Consider the following 9,579-nt stretch of genomic DNA (forward strand, 5'->3'; position numbering starts at 1 on the left):
TATATATATATATATATATATATATATATATATATATATATATATATATATATATATATTTTTTTTTTTTTTTAAACCAATGTACCCAGAAGCCTAGACTCATACAAACATGTGATTCCTCTGCTGGAATTCTACCTTCCTCTGCTCTGCTCAGGCCTCAGAGGTTGACCTGTTGTGCTCCTTTGACTTCTGCCTCCTGGGTGGCTATGACCAATGGGCACCACTGGCTGGAGACTGGAGGCAAAAGGAAAGCAGGGGGAAGGCATTAATCCCTGGGCTCCTCCTCTGGGCTGCAGGTTCACAATAATTCTGCTACTTTCCCTGGGCTCTCTCAGGGGTCTTTTCTTTTTTTAATCTTGTTTGGTTCCAGGGATTGAACTCAGGGGCACTTGACCACTGAGCCACATCCCCAGCCCTTTTATTTTAATTTTTTTTTTTAAGATGGACACAATATCTTTACTTGTTTATTTTTTTAATTATTTTGTGGCACTGAGGATCAAACCCAGTTCCTGAAATATTCGAGGCAAGTGCTCTACCACTGAGCTATAACCCCAGCCCCCTCCCCAGCCCTTTATTTTTGTGTTTTATTTAGAGACAGGGTCTCACTGAGTTGCGTAGAGCCTTGTTTTTGCTGAGGCTGGCTTTGAACTTATGATCCTCCGCCTCAGCCTCCCAAGCCACGGTTGCCACCATGCCTGGCTCTCAGGGGCCTTTTCTAATCTGCTCTTCTCTTGGGGCCCTCTGTCTGTAGGTATTCCTTTCTCTTGCTTATTCTTATTATTCTGGCCTGGGGTGGTTATAGCTCCCTGCTCTTGCTAGTTTTGGCATGCTTCACCATCCCTTTGGGTTTCCCTTAACTTATCCACACCCTTATCAATTAAACTCTCCTCAGTTACTCCTACTTGAGTGTGCTGTTGTTCTGATTGGATTCTGACTCATACAATTCCATTGCCTAAATAAATATCATGAAAATATTTCAAGTGGTTCTCACATGCTTCTGTAGATCTCTCTCCTACCTCTAAGCAATTCTGCAAGCTCAGTGGATGTTACCTGTGGTTAGGTGTTATTATTCCCAATTCTCAAGTGGGCAATGGCATCTGAAAGCAATCAAAGTCAGTGACTAGCCACATTTCCAGAACTCAGCAGTTGCAAAGCCAAAGGTGCACCTCAGCTCTGACCTTCACCCACTGAACTGAGAGCTTTGATCTCAGTCCCTCCCCTCTCAGAGGACCACTCACCGGAAGCTGGACAGCTGGGATTCAGATAAATCATTCTTGGTGATAAAGCCCTTTGCAGGGAGTCTAATCCAGGTGAACTCTGAAGCTTGTGAATGTTCCGATGGCTTTGTGCCCCAATTTAGAGCAGGTCTGGGAAGCATTCCCAGATGGCTCCTGGATGCCATTCCTTTCTCTGGCTGCATTCCTTGGGGAGGTGGAGAAACACACATAGGTCTCCTAGCTGCAAATGCAAGCAAAGAGCACATTGTCATATCTTTAGCAAATGATAGCATGCAGAACACAGGCAGCCAGAGGACTAGAGAGAGACAAATCCATCCAGCTGAACTAATTCACTCTTTAAAGCCAAGGGATAGCCAGCCTGGAAGGTCCTCTGTTCTCTTAATGAATCAATTGTCCTTTTTAAAAATGACTGCTCAAGATTTTAAGTAGATCACACATATCCTATTTTTAAATTTTATGTCTCAAATTTCCCCTTGAAAAATGGTACTCTGATCGTTGGTTCAAAAAAGGGATCAATCACACATTAAAATGAGTAAAAATCTCCAAAAGCATCAATTGAAACAACTCAAATGCAAAATTAATGTTGATTTATCTTCTCTTTTTGGGCAAGATGAAGCTCCCATAGAGAGGCAGGATGAATTGAGGTTAAGAACGTGGACTCTGAAACCAGACTACCTGGGTTTGAATCCCGGTTCTGTCACTACCTAGCTGTGTGATATTGGGTCAGTAATTTAATTTCTCTGTGCCTCTGTTTCCTTATCTATGAAATGGGGTGGTAGTATCTACCTCATAGGGTTGATATGGAGATTAAATGAGTTGTTACAAGAAAAGCACTTCGAACAATGCCTCCTATGCAATAGACTATACCAATGGTTGAGTAAAATTTTTATTTCAATAGTCCTCCTTGTATGGTTAGACAGACACATCTGGAATGTTGATAATTCCATGGTTTTTCATCACCTTTTACCTGTTGCCAAAGTAACTTCTAAGGTGAAATAACAGATCCTAGGAAGCTTTGTGAACACTGCCAATTGTTAGATGAAGGTAATTTGGTTTTTTTATCTTGGCTGTCATAAGGAAGAACATATACCTGGGATGCGAATAGTAGGGAAAGCACATTGCAATACACAGACTTGGACTCGGCCTTGCAAACTAGCCCAGAGAAGGGGTGGGTGAGCTCCAGGTGGCCTGACATGAGGAGATGCCTCTCTCCCAGACGCCCACACTGCTAACTGAAGACCCACTCTGATTCCTCACCCCCTGCACACAGAGGTTCTCTGACACAGGCATCTGTTCCACAGCCTGCGTAACTTGTGCTCCTCCCTGTCCTCGCTTGTCTTCTTCAATTTCCCATTGGAAATCAATGACCCACCCAGCTTTCCACATGTAAGCTTCGGGTTTTCTCTGCTGGCCCTCAACAAAACCCAAGCTCTCCAGGTCTGAGGAGCATGCTGCTCAGTGTCTGTAGCAGTCCCTCTCCTTCTAAGGGAAGTCCTGATTTTCTTAAAGAGAACATTTCAGTTCCCCTGAGGACAGTCAAGAGGTCGTATACCTCTACAGCAATGGCCAATTTTCATTTAGTACTTAATGTTGGGCACTATGCTAAACACCTTATGTAACATTTTCATTTAAGTCTCACAATAATCCTAGGAGATAGGCATAAGAGTTCATTGTTAAGTCCTTATGGCAGTGCTATCCTATAGAAATGTGATGTGAGTCACAAACACGGGCTACAGCTATGATATGGATATGCTTTGAGTGTGTCCCCCAAGGGAAACTTTGTCCTAGGTATGGTGATATCAAGAGGTGGTGGAATTTTTCAGAGGTGGAGCTTAGTAATTAGGTCACTGGGGGCTCTGCCCTGAGAAGGGATTAATGCTAGTCTTGAGCATTAGTTAGTTCCTGCAAGAGTGAATTGTTTAAAAAAAAAAAAAAAAAAGCAAGATTAGCTGGGCATGGTGTGCTGCCCTTCTGTAATCCCAGGGATTCAGGAGGCTGAGGCAGGAGGATCACAAGATCAAGGCCAGCTTCAGCAATGTAGACAATCAGCAATTTGGCAATATCCAATAAAAAAAGAACTAGGGAGGTAGCTCAATGGTAAAGCAACCCTGGGTTTAATTCCTAGTGCTAAATATATATATGAGAGCTCCTTGGAAAAATGAATGATGTTCTTAAAGGTGTTTGCCAAAAATTTCTGCTATTGTATCATGCTATTACATAACTTTTTTTTTTTTTTTGTATCAGAGATTGAACCTAGGGGCACTGCACCACGGTTACATCCTCAGCTCCTTTTATTCATTTACTTTTTAAATTTTTGAGACAGGGTCTTACTTGTCCATGTTGACCTTAAACTTGTGATCCTTCTGCCTCAGTCTCCATAGTGGCTGGGATTAAAGGCATGTGCCAACTGTGCCCAGCTATTATCCAATTTTACTTTAAAAGTTATGCCAAAAAATCCAAATGACATTTATTTTTGTTCATTCTAAGAATGATCACACAGTTACAATTATATATAACCTATGTTTTATTGCATGAGATAAATTTTATTTTCATAATTTGTAGCTTCACTTTTTATTAAAAATAACCTTCCTTTTGAAATAGAATAAAGGACTTATGACTAAGCCCACATATCCAGTCATCTGATTCTTGACAAAGGAGCCAAAAACGTATGTTGGAGAAAAGATAACCTCTTCAATCAGTGGTGCTGGGAAACCTGGACATCCACTGTAGATTAAAACCAGATCCCTCTCTCTTGTCCTTTGCAAAAATCAACTCAAAATGATTCAAAGACCTTAACGTAAGACCTGAAACTTTGAAACAATGAGAGGAAAACACTTTAAGACACAGGTAGATTCAATGATTTCCTGAAAAAAATTCCAAAAACTCAAGAATAATAATAAGAATTGACAAAGGGGATTACATGAAATTAAAAAGCTTCTGCACAGCAAAGGAAAGAATTAATGGAATGAAGAGACGGCCAACAGAACGGGAGAAAATATGTTGCCATATGTCCATCTAATAGAGGATCAATATTCAGAATATATAGAGAACTAAAAAATTTTAACAAAAATAAGTAACCCAACCAATAAAAAGACAAATGAGCTGAACAGATACTTCTCAAAGGAAATATAAATGGCCAATAAACATGTGGAAAAATGTTCAACATCTTTGACCATCAGGGAAATGCAAGTTAAGACTACATTGAAATTCCATCTCATCTCAGTTAGAATGGCTATTATCAAGAAAACAAAAATAATAAGTGCTGCCAAGGATGCAGAGTAAAAGGAACTGTTATGCACTGTTGGAGGGAATGTAATTTAGTACAGTCACCTTGGAAAACAGTATAGAGGTTCCTCAAAAATCTATAAATAAAACTACCATGTTATCTGGCTATATCGCTCCTGGGTATATAACTGGGGGAAATAAAATCAGCATACAAAACAGACACCTGCAAACCCATGTTTACTGTGGCATTGTTTACAACAGGAAGCTATAGAGTCAGCCTAGATGACCATGAATGGATGAATGGATAAAGAAAATGTGGTATAGGTACACAATGGAGTTGTAGTCAGCTGTAAAGAACAACACAATCATGTCATTTTCAGGAAAATGGATAGAACTGGAGATGATTATGTTAAGCAAAATAAGCCAGACTCAGAAAGACAAGTATTAAATGTTTTCTTTCATATGTGGAATCTAGTTGTGGGGGAGGGAGACAACATTAAAGAGGGGGTGATAGAGAGGGTACATACAATAAAAGTATATTGCATGCCTGTGTAAAATTATCAAAATGAAACACATTATTTTATATAATTAATATGTGATAATAATTACAATAAAGAACTTCTCTACTTGAAATTTAATTTAGTTTAATTTTTTGGGAGGGAGGATACTGAGGATTGAATCCCTGGTGCTTAACTACTGAGCCACATTCAGCCTTTTTTTCTTTTGAGACAGGGTCTCCCTAAGTTGCTTAGGGCCTCACTAATGTGCTAAAGCTGGCCCCCAACTTGCAATCCTCTTGCCTCAACCTCCCAAGTCATTGGGATTACAGGTCTGTACCACCATACCTGGCCCTACTTGAAATTTTAATCCATTTCCAATGGCTAGACTATAATTGATCTGTTTCAGCCTCAGTTATGGGAGAGCCAGGACTAAGTAATCTGACCCTCCAGCCCAGGTTCTGAACTACTGTCCTGGTGACCCCAAGTGGGGGCTCCTCTTTGTTTTGTCACCTGATCAAATTTCTTCCAATCATCCAAAACAAGTTCCACGCTTTTTGTGAGGGATGCCTTCTTCCACACTCTAAATTTTTTGAGGACAACCATAAATAAGTGGAAGACAAGGAAAAGAATGGAAGTCAATGTGCCCATGAACTTCACCAGTCATGTCTGTATGGCATCTGTGAAATATCCACCCTTTGGCTCTCCAAGACCCAGCAGATCTTCACATAACATTCATTTTTAAGTTAACTCACTGACTCCTGCCTCAGAAACCAAACCTAAGACAATGCAATCATTAAAAAATGCTTCAAGCATTCAAAATGGTGACCTGTGACATTTAAAGGTAAGACTTGAAGAGGCTAGGAAGACTAAAAAAAGGAAATATAGATCCAGAAAGGAGCTTCTCACATATGAAACTATCAGCAGGGAATGACATGCAGAGATGAATATGGTAAGGAGATTGCATGGGCAAGAGAAGCCAGAAACTTAGATGATATTAATGAGGCAATTATTAAAATATAATATGACAAGTCATCAGTCCAGCCCTTTCCCTTATCACACCTGAGGTCGGGAGTTTCCTTGGAGAGAATGGGGATCAATCAGGGCAGATGGCTTTCTCTGTACTCACATCCCAGCACTTGAGAGCTGGGTGTTATAAGGGTTCATTCAGGTTCCATTCAGATTCGTCTTTATCCCCAAATGATCCTCAAACAATTGGAAAGTGGCCAATCTTCCAGGAACCTGTTGTGCAGACAGCTGGAGAAAAAGGGGTTGGGACCAAGCCAATGCCAGGAACCTGGGTAATACGTAGTGGCTCCCTGTATCAGCATATCATAAAGTCTAAGACTTCTTTGTGGTCTGATCTGTTCATTTTCCTGAGGTTACAAGAGAAATTTGGTTCCATTCTGTTGTCCCTAGTGGGTTAAAATCCTGGTGAGACCACTCTCCTCCCACCTACAACACTGTGGTCACCATTTCCAAGGAGAAAAAGGGAACATGGCAGAGGCGATCTTTTCTTGTCTGGCCCTACAGTTCTTTGTTAGTTCTCTCTCTCTCTCTCTCTCTCTCTCTCTCTCTCTCTCTCTCTCTCTCTCTGTGTGTGTGTGTTAATTCTTTATAACCCTTTTTCTGAGTGTTCTGGCTGTGGTGATTCCTTGAATTCTATAGTGTGGTGTATTCTCACTTGCTACGCTATGATCCCCTCTTAGAGATACCACTCGGCTGCCAGCCCTCTGTGGGAATGGCCTTAGCTAGGAAGAGCTGCCTTACTTGAGGACACAGCCTCTTCCTGAGGCAGGCTACAGATCCAACTCAAGAGGACTCTGAAGAGTTAGCCCAGCTGCAGACACCCCATGAGATTGAGAGGCCTCTGCTGAGATTGCCTCTCACCCCAGCTCCTCCCTCTGCCCAATTCTTCCACATTTGACTGCAGCAACATTCCCTGACCAACTCACCAAGTGTCAATCTTCAAGTCTGCCTCTTGGAGGACTGGGTTCAGGATGCGCTTCCTTCTCCACTTTACCTTTCTGCATAGCCTATGTGAAGCCCTCTTTTCCCCAATCACTCCAAGCAGGCTTTCTGTTTCCTATCTATTTCAACTTTTCCGTCTCCCTGACTCAGGGTCCATAATTACTTTGATCTCCAGTTCCCAGGGAAAAGTTTCGCTTCCCTCTATGCATGATTAGCCACCTCACTCTGCCAAAGGGAAGAAGGGTTCCGCCTGCTCTCACCATACCTATCCATGTCCACCCTCACCTGCAGCTTCCCAGGGGTCAGGCTAAGAGGGGCAGTGCCTGGGAAGGAATAAGGCCAATGTGAGCCTCTCTCTTTCTAGCAGCCTAACTCACTCCAGAACTAGCTTATACCACAAGGCAGGATATCCTGACTTTGGTCATTCCTGGGCGGAAGTCATAGGCAGCTTCTAATGCCTGGCTTTGGCCAAGATGCTTTGCTACCCACCTAGCAGCAATATTAGGTGGGCACAGCAAGCACCTCTGTACTGGACTGCATGTGAAGAAAAAAGGTTGCTGGCACTTGGAGGGGCACTGGAGTAGAAGGGAGGGGCAGCCGTGCTGTGATGTGAGCGTCCACTCCCATGGAAATAGAAAGTAGAGAGCCAACAGTGGCCAGGGAGACGTATGGATCCAGAGTCAGCTCAGGGTATGAAACTCTGGGAGGAGGAGTGACAGCGTTGGTGGGAGGGAAACTGAGCAGAAGGAGCTAGATTGCCTCTGAGCAGAGGGGAGGTGAGGGCAGCCTCTGTGCAGAAGGGGCAGGTGAGGGGAGCCACTGAGCAGAGAAGTGGGAAAGAAAGTTCTGTAGGTGGATGGCCCAGAGGGAGAGGGGATAAAAGGATGGGAACAAGATAAAGTGTAGGCCAGGTCAGGTGGTTCACTAAACCAAAGCCACAAACCCTGGGCACAAAACAGAGTTTCTTTCTTTCTTTTTTCCAGAGCCCCTGAGGAATTCTACTAAATGTGGGCAACTCCTCAGAGGCTCCCTAAAAACAAAGAGACCCACAGGCCTTCCAGGCTCCAGACAAGGTGCTTGTTATGAGCAGCCTCACTCCCGTTGCCAGCTATTCACAGTTCCTGGTTGGCATAGGGAGCAACAGTCTCAAACACAAGGTGTTCCGCCCTACGCTCTAGTTCTTGCTGCTGGAAACAGAGGGGGCATTCCACACTCCTTCTGGGGGGGGGGGGGGTTGGGAGCCCCCTGAGCACTTTTTCCTGTGTGATACACAAAGGTAAATAAATGTATCTTCCTTGGCCAGTGCAGGTCTGTGAGCAGCATGCTGTCCCAAGAAATCTTCCCACAACTCTCCACCAAGGCCAAGGTGCAAAACACAAACACTCAGTCACAAATGCTTCCCAGTTTTTCAAGGAAAAAAAATACTGGTAGAAAAGTAGAAAAGAACAGCCGCTGGAGCTAATGTGGCTGAGCCAGAGGCATGCATGGAAGCCACTTCTGGCCTGCCCACACCACCAGGCCGGGGTTGCTGGCCCAACAAAGAACTAGGTTTTGTTGTTGTAGTATTCTTGTGGCCTGGTGCCTTATGAGGTTCAAATGACACTGATTTTCATGGGATCTTCCCACAGTGGATCATACATGAACTAGGGGCCTTGGGTAAGGCTTACGCTTTTTCTCTTAATTAAAAATCAAAACTCCCTGAAGGAAATCCACTGACCTAGAAATTAAGATGAGCACAGTGAGAAATGAAGAATTTTTTTTTTTTAAAAGCACAATTTCTCCTTCCTCCTCTACCTGACCATTTTCTAACAGCCCTTCAAAATGCTTCTTATGGGATCCACAGAAGCATTCCATAGGGAATTTTAAAGAAAGAAAAAAGGAAAAGATTGACCTATGCTGGAATGCACGAATCAATCACTGTATGCCAGGAGTCTACTAAGAATTGTTGCAGTTTAAAAGATACAAATTATAATGCCTGCATAGCTAAAAGAATTTATAAGAAGAATTATCTATGCCACATAAAAGGTGTGTGTGTGCGGGGGTCCCATCTTGAAGTTAGAGAAGAACTGTCAAAGAACTCTTTGCAACTTGGAAATTACCCTGTATTTCAGCTTTTCTTCCAGAGCAATTTTCTGCTTATACGGGGTAAAGCTGGGTGATTGGCGTGGGCATATTTTATCAAGATGGCTTGGCAGGTGGTGGTCCAGGGATGAGGTAGCACAGTGGAGCAGCAAGTTACAAGGGAAGTAGAACTGAGGTGGGGTGGAGAATCCTCCTGCTGCAGTGAGCTCTTTCCCTGAGGAGACATGCCTTGACGAGTCCTGTTAGTGGAGTGGGTGATGCAGACACCACCCATAGCCTCCAGGTGGGCTGTCCCATGAGGGTGAGGGCTAACTCCAGGCCCAACCATGCAGGCAGTCTACTGTAAATCAATTTCTTGGCAGGGCCTTGCTCTCTAATCTCACCTTTACAGTCAGACTCTTGGGAATGACAAAACAAAGCCAAAGTTTTAAATGAATGAAAATTTCCATCATGGATGCCCTTCATTTCCCACATGACTGGTAGTACTTGTGCAGCAATCAGACCGGTCAAAATTACTCTCATTGGGCTAATGAGAAAAACTATTCTCCTTCATGCATGTCCAAGAA

Source organism: Marmota monax, unplaced genomic scaffold (assembly GCF_021218885.2).
Source record: "Marmota monax isolate L192 unplaced genomic scaffold, Marmota_monax_Labrador192_F-V1.1 WCK01_AAM20220418_F8-fsc00077, whole genome shotgun sequence".
Classification (NCBI taxonomy): domain Eukaryota; kingdom Metazoa; phylum Chordata; class Mammalia; order Rodentia; family Sciuridae; genus Marmota; species Marmota monax.